Here is a 10,445-nt window from a genome sequence, read left to right on the forward strand (position 1 = left end):
CTGTATAACATAACATTCAGTACTGCTAGTATCACACCATATACTTTCCTCCAGCCACCTTAGAATTATGTCCTTGCATATTAGCGATTTCCACCCTGGGAGAAAGGTGCTGGCTGTCACATCTGTCTATGCTTCTCATTATCTTGTACACCTCTATTGAGTCACCTCTCATCCTCCTTCACTCCAAAGAGAAAATACCTAGCTCAACCCTTCCTCATAAGACATGCTCTCTAACCTAGGCAGCATTCTGGTAAATCTCCTTTGCTTGTTCCCTAAGGCTTCCATATTTTTCCTGTAAAGGGGCAACGAGTGTGGTCTAACTCGGATACTATTTTGAGAATGGCCCTTTACCCTGACTGTCAGATATCACAACCTCAGCAAATTAATTCTCCACCAGAGCATCATCACATCCACTTCTGGCAGTGGATCCTGAATAACGTCCAGCTACAGGACTGCCAATTGCTTTGCTTTCCATAACTCAGCAATTTAGGTTAATTGCCAGTCATACAAAGAGCAAAAATACTGTATAGGCAAGATAAATGTAAGAGATTCTGCAAAAGCTGGAAATCCAGTATAACAGACACAAAATACTGGAGGAACACAGCTTTGGCCTGAAATGTTGACTGTTTCTCCACAGAATCCTGATGAAGGGTCTCAACTTAGAATTTTGACTGTTTCCCTTCATAGATACTTGAACAGCTGAGTTTTTTCAGCATTTTGTGTGTGTTATACAAGAATAAATCATGCAAAGCCTTTTCATTTGTAGGCAATGCTTTAAGCAGTGTACACTTACATTATTAAAACCAATATCACTGTTGCTACTCAGGGGGCCATCTGTGGTGATACACTAATATAATATTTAAGGAGGTTCCTCACTTGGCACAACCCATCTTAGTCCATTAGCAGAAGAAACATAGAAAACATGGAAACATAGAAATCCTACAGCACAATACAGGTCCTTCGGCCCACAATATTGTGTCAAACATGTACTTACCTTAGAAATTACTTTAGGTTACCCATAGACCTCTATTTTACTAAGCTCCATGTACCCATTCAGGAGTGTCTTAAAAGAGCCTATCGTACCTGCTTCCACCATAGTCGCCGGCAGCCCATTCCACGCACTCACCATTCTCTGCAGAAAACCTTACCCCTGACGTCTCCTCTGTACCTACTTCCAAGCATCTTAAAACTGTACCCTCTCGTGTTGGCCATTTCACCCTGGGAAAAAGCCTATCCACACAATCAATGCGTCTCATCATCTTATACACCTCTATCAAGTCACCTGGCATCCTCCACTTCTGTAAGGAAAAAGGCCAAGTACACTCAACCTATTCTCATAAAGCATGCTCTCCAATCCAGGTAACATCCTTGTAAATCTCCTCTGTACCCTTTCTGCAGTTTCCACATTCTTCCTGTAGTGAGGTGACCAGAACTGAGCACAGTACTCCAAGTGAGGTCTGACCAGGGTCCTATATAGCTGTAACATTATCTCTTGGCTCCTAAATTCAATCCCACAATTGAAGAAGGCCAATGCACCATATGCCTTCTTAACCACAGAGTCAACCTGCATAGCAGCTTTGAGTGTCCTATAGACTCAGACCCCAAGATCCCTCTGATCCTCCACACTGCCAAGAGTCTTACCATTAATACTATATATTCTGCCATCATATTTGACCTACCAAAATGAACCACCTCACACTTATCTGGGTTGAACTCCATCTGCCACTTCTCAGCCCATTTTTGCATCCTATCAATGTCCCACTGTAACGTCTGACAGCCTTCAACACTATCCACAACACCACCAACCTTTGTGTCATCAGCAAATTTACTAACACATCCTTCCACTTCCTCATCCAGGTCATTAAAAAAAATCATGAAAAGAAGGTGTCCCAGAACAGATCCTTGAGGCACACCACTGGTCACCGACCTCCATGCAGAATATGACCTGACTATAACCACCCTTTGCCTTCTGTGGGCAAGCCAGTTCTGAATCCACAAAGCAATGTCCCCTTGGATCCTATGCCTCCTTACTTTCTCAATAAGCCCTGCATGGGGTACCTTATCAAATGCCTTGCTAAAAGCCATATACACTACATCTACTGCTCTAACTTCATCAATGTGTTGAGTCACATCCTCAAAAAATTCTATCGGGCTCATAAGGCACGACCTGCCTTTGACAAAACCATGCTGACTATTCCTAATCATATTATGCCTCTCCAAATGTTCATAAATCCTGCCTCCCAGAATCTTTTCTGTCATGGTCCTGACCATTAATTCCCCATATTCTCCTAATTCCCTTTGATTGCAGCACACCTGATTCTCATCTAAACCTGCAGCATAAATTTCCCAGCTTTGTATCCACTCATTGCCAGATCATTGTTTTAGCCAGTGTGGTAATTCATGTTCCCGGCCCCTTAGGATTGTGTATTCTGTATCAAGGTTTACCTGTGTAACTCAGTGTCTCCGTGTCAAGATAAGTATTGCCTGCCGTTTGCCTTTCTATTTGCCGTTCAGTTCAACAACGCTCTGTGTCAAGATAAGTGTTGCCTGCCTTTCTGGTTGCTGTTCAACTCCAGCAATGCTTCGTGTCAAGTTCCAGCCACGCTCATGCCCTTGTCTGCATCCTAACTCTATCTCCGTGCCAGTGTCCTGCGTTTGGGTTTGCCCGGTCCGTGCAACAGAGCGATCTGGCCACCATGGACCCAGCGGACGCAAACACCCTTCAACAAACCCTCGTCAGCCAGGTTACTCTACTGGGACAGCATAACAAACTCCTCCGGGAGGTCATCTGTTCTCTGTCTGCTCACGTCACACAGATCGGTAACCAGGTGGACCGTGTTTCACCGTGTTTCATTTCACTGAAACCACTCCTGGAACCCAGCCTAGCCAGCCCAGACGTAGCGGCAACTCCCCAGGTGTCACCAGCACCCCCGCCCAGAGAGCCTCACGTACTTGAGCCGGAGCACTACGTTGGAGATGTGGGGAAGTGCCAGGTCTTCCTCCTTCAGTACTCCCTAGTGTTTGAACAGCCGTTGTCAACCTACTCCACAGATAAGTCAAAGATTGCTTGTATCATGGAGTTGCAGCGGAGAAGTGCATTAGTGTGGGCCAAAGCAGTTTGAGACAACCAGCCGGGTATCTGGTCTTTTTTCGCCACTTTTATCGCAGAAATGAGAAAGATTTTTGACCACCCAGTCGCTGGTAAAGACGCCACCAAACGCCTACTCATTCTCCACCAGGGTTCCCGCAGTGTTACCGAATATTCTGTAGAGTTCCAGACGTTAGCGGCCGACTCGGTGTGGAACGATGAGGCACTACAGGGGTTTTTTGGGAATTGGCTCAGTGACCTGGTGAAGGACGAGTTGGCGGCAAGAGACAACACCGACAGCCTGGATTCCCTGATCTCCCTAGCCACCAGGTTGGACAATCGCCTCCGAGAACGCCATAGAGAAATAACTAGTCGCCCACCACCTTTGGCCACTTCTCGGCACTCATTACCACCTCCCGCCAGAACAAGCCTCTCTCCTCCTCCTGCACTCCGAGTAGCTCCCAGCCCTGCCGTTTCCACCGCCCCGGGAGAGGAACTCATGCAGCTGGGACCGCCTTTCTCCCGCTGAACAACTCCGGAGACTGAGAGCGGGTGAGTGTCTACATTGCAACCAGTCCGGCCACTTCCTTGCTACCTGCCCCCTTCGGCCAAAAAGGGAAGGCTCACCAGTAGCAGGGATCCCTGGTGAGCCAGACAAACAACATTCCCTTTCGTCCCCCGACCCCGGATGCAGCTTCAAGCCACTCTGTTACAACCAACAGTCCTTGCCTCTGTTAGCACTAGTGGACTCTGGAAAAGAGGGAAACTTCTTGGATTAAAACTTGGCCTTCCAAGCCGGAATTCCTCGAGAGCCATTGTGTACCCCCCTGGACACCCGGGCACTGGACTGTAGACTCCTGGCCCGAGTCACGCACCGCACGGAACCCCTGCTTCTCCTTCTCTCCGGAAACCATCGGGAACAAGTATGATTCAATTTAATTTCCTCTCCTCAAGCCCCTATAGTTCTCGGCCACCTCTGGTTAAGCCGTCATAACCCCCACATCGACTGGGCCACCAGGAAGATGGTCAGCTGGAGCTTGTTCTACCATTCCTCTTGCCTGCAATCAGCCCTTCCCCCAGTGTGACCTCATCCGCCTCTGAGCCCCCTGACTTGTCCACGGTTCCCGTGTAGGGGATCACGCTCTGGGAGAAGTGTTTAGCAAGCAACGGGCCCTTTATCTCTACATCGCCCTTACGATTGCACAATTGACCTTCTTCCCGGAGCCTCATTACCCACCAGTTGGCTGTACAACCTGTCGCTACCCGAAATAGAAGCTATGGAGACGTACAGTACATAAATGACTCCCTCGCGGATGACACCTCATCTTCCCCTGTAGGTGTTGGTTTCTTCTTTATGGGGAAGAAAGACGGCTCTCTGTGCCCATGCATCGACTACCGTGGCCTGAACAACATTACCATAAAGAATAAGTATCCGCTGCCCCTTATCAACTCCGTATTCGAGCCCCTTCATGGAGCCACAGTTTTTTCTAAATTGGACTTGTGGAATGCTTATCACCTGGTCAGGATAAGAGAGGGAGATGAATGGAAGACAGCTTTTAACACTCCCCTCAGTCATTTTGAATACCTGGTGATGCCTTTTGGCTTGACCAATGCTCCGCAGTGTTCCAGGCTCTGGTCAATGACGTCCTTAGGGACTTTATTAACCATTTTGATTTTGTTTATTTGGACGACATCCTAATCTTCTCCCATAATCTCCAGGAGCACACCCATGTCCGCCAGGTTCTTCAGAGGCTTTTGGAGAACAAGCTATTTGTTAAGGCAGAAAAGTGCGAGTTCCATGCCTGTTCCGTCAGTTTCCTGTGGTACATCATTCAGAGCGGGCAGGTGAGGGCGGATCCCGAAAAGATCTGGGCGGTGGCTGAGTGGCCCAAACCCACGATGCTTAAACAACTCCAGGGATTTCTGGGGTTCGCCAGCTTCTACTGTCGCTTCATTAAGGACTACAGCCCCTCACTCAGCTCCCCTCTCCTGCGACCCCCCTTCCACTGGACCCCGGAAGCAGACTCGGCCTTCTCGGAGCTGAAGAGGCGTTTCACCTCTGCTCCCATCCTGGTCCAACCTGACCTCTCTCGCCAGTTCATTGTGGAGGTAGATGCCTCCGACTCTGGGGTGGGAGCAGTTCTCTTTCAACGTTCCGTCCCAGACCGAAAGCTCCGTCTCTGCGCCGCCTTCTCTTGCCGTCAATCCCATGCTGAACGGAACTACGACGTTGGGAACCGGGAGTTGCTGGCTGTCAAACTCACCTTGGAGGAGTGGAGGCACTGGCTGGAGGGAGCAGAACACCCATTCATTGTCTGGACAGACCATAAGAACCTGGCATACATTCAGACAGCTCAACGCCTTAACTCTTGCCAAGCCCATTGGGCACTTTTTTTTGGCCATTTCAATTTCACTCTTGCCTACCGTCCTGGTTCCAAGAACGTGAAGTCAGATGCTCTCTCTTGTCAATACGTCTCTGACGAGGACCCTTCCAATCCTGATACCATCCTTCTACCATACTGCGTTGTGGCTGTCCTCACCTGGGGAGATCGCATCCATAGTTAGAGGCTCAACGGACTCAATCTGACCCAGGCAATGGACACCCCAGTCGCCTCTTCGTGCCTGACTCTTTCCGTTCTCAGGTTCTCCAGTGGGGGCTTACTTCTTGGTTGGCCTGCCAACCTGGAATCAGTCGAACTCTGTCCCTTCTGAAGTGACATTTCTGGTGGCCCACCATGGATACAGACACTTGCTCCTTCGTCTCTGCCCGTACTGTGTGTGCCCACGGAAAAGCCTCCCATCGGCTACCTGCTGGGCTGCTTCATCCCGTACATGTCCCTGGCCGCGCTTGGTCCCACATTGCTCTGGATTTCGTCACTGGACTACCCCTTTCACATGATAACAGCTGTACTCACCGTGGTGGACCGTTTCTCTAAAGCCGTGCGCTTCATAGCCCTTCCCAAGCTCCCTACAGCCTGTGAAACAGCCGATCTCCTTGTCCATCACGTCTTCTGCCTTCACGGAATTCCCTCTGACATTGTTTCTGACCGGGGCCCCCAGTTCATCTCCCAAGTCTGGAACTTTTTCTGTCAAGCCCTCAGAGCTTAGTAAGTCCGTCTTCCGGTTTCCATCCGCAGACTAATGGCCAAACGAAGCGAGCAAATCAGGATTTGGAAGCAGCACTGCGCTGCATTTCCACCAGTAACCTGTCATCCTGGAGCACCCATCTCACTTGGGTGGAGTATGCCTACAATTCCCTGGTCAGCGCCGCCACCAGAATGTCTCCATTCGAATGCTCCCTAGGCTATCAACCCCCTCTGTTTCCCGCCCACGAAGACAACATCGCTGTGCCTTCATTTCAGGCCCATCTCCGCTGGTGGCGCAAGGTCTGGAAGGTTGCATGCTCGGCCCTGCTCCACTCTGCTGACCGCAACCAGAGTACCGCCGATCGCCACCGCATTCCAGCACCTGACTATCAGCCTGGTCAGAAGGTTTGGCTCTCTTAAAGAGACATAGAGGGATGTCTCTTTAACTGAAACCAAGAAACTCGCCCCTTGTTACATTGGACCATTTGAATTCGAGAGCATCATCAACCCCTCGGTGGTCAAACTCAAACTACTCAGATCCATGCACGTTCATCCCATGTTCCACGTCTCTCAACTGAAACCTGTATCTGTCAGCGCTTTGTGCCCTCCTGCTGAGCCTCCTCCACCTGCCCGGGTCATTGACGATTACTCAGCTTACACCGTCCAGTGAATACTGGATGTGCGCCGCCGAGGCAGGAGTCTTCAGTACCTCGTCGATTGAGGGATACGGTCCTGAGGCTCCATCTTGGACTTTTCCATCATTGGAGATTTCCATCGCGACAATCCGGGCAAGGCTGGAGGCTCCTGTTTGGGGGGGGGGGGGGGTTACTATCACATTCCCGATTGTTAATTCCCCATATTCTCCTAATTCCCTTTGATTGCGGCACCTGCTTCTCATCTAAACCTGCAGCATAAATTTCCCAGCTTTGCATCCACTCATCGCCAGATCATTGTTTTAGCCAGTATGGTAATTCACGTTCCCTGCTGCTTAGGATTGTGTATTTTAAGTTTTACTTCTGTACCGAGGTTTACCTGTGCAACTCTGTCTTTCCGTGTCAAGATAATTATTGCCTGCCGTTTGCCTTTCCATTTGCCGTTCAACTCCAGCAAAGCTTCGTGTGAGCTCCAGCCACGCTCATGCCCTCGTGTGTATCCTAACTCTATCTCCGTGCCAGTGCCTGCGTTTGTATTCGCCTGTTCCGTGCAACACTTTTCCATCAACTTACCAACCACTGAAGTAAGACTCACTGGTCTATAATTTCCTGGGCTATTTCTACTTCCTTTCTTGAATAACAGAACAACATCTGCAATCCTCTAATCCTCTGGAACCTCTCCCATCCCCATTGATGATGCAAAGATCACTGTCAGAGGCTCAGCAATCTTCTCCCTCCTCTCCCAAGGTAGCCAAGGTACATCTCGTCTGGCTTTGGTGACTTATCCAACTTGATATTTTCCAAAAGTTCCAGCACATCCTCTTTATGTCAAAATGCTCAACTTTTCAATCTGCTGTAAATCATCCCTACAATCGCCAAGGTCCTTTTCTGTAGCAAAGTATTCATTAAGTATCTCTGCTATCTCCTCTGGTTTCATACACACTTTTCCACTGTCACACTTGATTGGTCCTATTCTGTCATGTCTTATCCTCTTGCTCTTCACATACTTGTAGAATGCCTTGAGGCTTAATCTTGTTCGCCAAGGCCTTCTCATGGCCCCTTCTGGCTCTCCTAATTTCATTTTTAAGCTCCTTCCTGCTAACCTTATAATCTTCTAGATCTCTATCATTACCTAGTTTTTTGAACCTTTCATAAGCTTTTCTTTTCTCCTTGACTAGATTTTCAAAGGCCTTTGTACAGCATGGTTCCTGTACCTTACCATCCTTTCCCTATCTCATTGGAACGTACCTATGCAGTACGCCACACAAATATTCCCTGAACATTTGCCACATTTCTGCCATACATTTCCCTGAGAACATCTGTTCCCAATTTATGCTTCCAAGTTCCTGCATGATAGCTTCATATTTCCCCTTACTCCAATTAAACGTTTTCCTAACTTGTCTGTTCCTATTCCTCTCCAATACTATGGTAAAGGAGATAGAACTGTGATCACTACCTCCAAAATGCTCTCCCACTGAGACTTGACATCTGACCAGGTTCATTTCCCAATACCAGATCAAGTACAGCCTCTCCTCTTGTAGGTTTATCAACATACTGTGTCAAGAAACCTTCCTGAACACATCTAACAAACTCCACCCCATCTAAACCCCACTCTAGGGAGATGCCAAATCAACATTTGGGAAATTAAAATCTCCCACCCCAACCCTGTTATTATTACTCCTTTCCAGAATGTGTCTCCCTATCTGCTTCTTGATGTCCCTGTTACTATTGGGTGGTCTATTAAAAGACACCCAGTAGAGTTATTAACCCCTTCCTGTTCCTAACTTCCACCCATAGGGTCTAGACTGATCTTTTTTAACTGGTTAGAGGAAGAAGCCATCTTACCAGATATTAACGTTCATACCTCTCTGGACTCCTGGCCTTCATAACACACTGAGTAGTATCACGTGAGCACTTTCTGATAAACTGAACCCTTGAACCATTGATATATGTTGAGATTCCAAACAGAGTCCATGAATGTGTTTAAGAATAACTTCAATTGAATCTTGGTCAATTGTGTTTCACATGTAACATAAATATTGGAATTTCACTTTGTTCTCTTTGTAAAAGACTTAGCTATTAAACTTTGGGTGACATCAGGAATCCAAAAGTAATTTGTAGTGAACCATTGACTATATTGTTTCTTACAGAGGGATAATGAATCAGCCATGATGGAATGGTGGAACAGAGTTGATGGGCTGAATGGCTCAATTCTGCTCCAGTGTCCTGTGGTCTTATTACACCAATGACTGGATTCTAATGCTCTGGAAGGGTGTTCAATAATTTAGTGTAGAAAACCTGCCCTAACAGCCTACCTATTCTCAGCTAACCCCACTGTTGCTCACATTATGTGGGGAAATAGCAGCAAAGTTCCACAGAAATGACGACTTGGGATTGCTCTGTAAGCACAGAGGTCTTGAAGATGCTATCCATGAATTGCAATAATCTCCCGATTGTGCTCAAGTGTTGGCCAGGAGTTGGGAAAATCTCCCAACAGTTGGGGTGTTCAACACAAACTCTGCCAAGAGTAATTGTGCTGCAGGTAAAACATTTTTGCTCATTGGAACTTGGAAAGAAAATGCTGCATGAGAGGCAAGTCTGAAGTGACTGCCATTTTTTGTGTTGCCCTTTTAAATATCTTTAATTGGGGTTTTCCCACCAGTGAGATTAGCTTTATGTGTCACATGTACATCAAGACATACAGTGAAATGCATCATTTGCGTCAATGACCAATACAGTCTGAGGTTTGTGCTGGGGCAACCCACAAGTGTTGCTCGCCTTCCGGCGTTAACATAGCATTATGGTAATGTTGAAAATTTTGGTTGAGTAACATTTCTAATTTTTCTAATAACATGTTCTTAAGAGTTTAATTTTAGTAGTTTGGAATGTTTCTAGATGTCACAGACAATTGGGAACCTTCATAGTTTTCAACAGTGACAACTGGTTAAGATAGTTCAAAGTAAAATATATTATCAGAGTACATACAGAGATTCTTTTCCTGCTGGCATACTTAACAAATTTTATAGAACAGTAACTGTATACTGTAAACATCAGGAACTATGAACAAACTGTGGACATGCAGATATAAATAAATAATGAAAATGAAGTAATAATATAGCAGAGACCTTAAATGACCCTTTTTTTCAAGAGCCTGATGGTTGAGGGGTAGTAACTGTTCTTGAACCTGGTGGTGTGAGTTCTGAGGAACCTGTACCTCCTAACTGATGGCAGCAGTGAGAAAAGTGCATGATCTAGGTGGTGAGGATCTTTGATGATGGATGCTAAGCTTCTATGGCAAGGTTTCATATGGATATGCTCAAAGATTGAGAGGGTTTTACCTGTGATGTACTGAGCTGATTCCACTACCTTTTGTAGGATTTTCCGTTCAAAGGTATTGGTGTTCCCATACTAGGCTGTAATGCAGCCAGTCAGCACACTTTCCCACCACACGTCAATAGAAGATTGCCGAGGTGTCAGGGCAAGTGTAGTACTTGTTCCTCCTCAGTGATAAGTGCCAGGAGGAAGATCAGTGGGGAGGGATGAATGGACGTGGGTGTCACGTAGGGAGCAGAAAGTGGGGGGAGGGAAAGATGTGTTTGGTGTTGGGATCCTGTTGCA

Source organism: Hemitrygon akajei, chromosome 14 (assembly GCF_048418815.1).
Source record: "Hemitrygon akajei chromosome 14, sHemAka1.3, whole genome shotgun sequence".
Taxonomy (NCBI): domain Eukaryota; kingdom Metazoa; phylum Chordata; class Chondrichthyes; order Myliobatiformes; family Dasyatidae; genus Hemitrygon; species Hemitrygon akajei.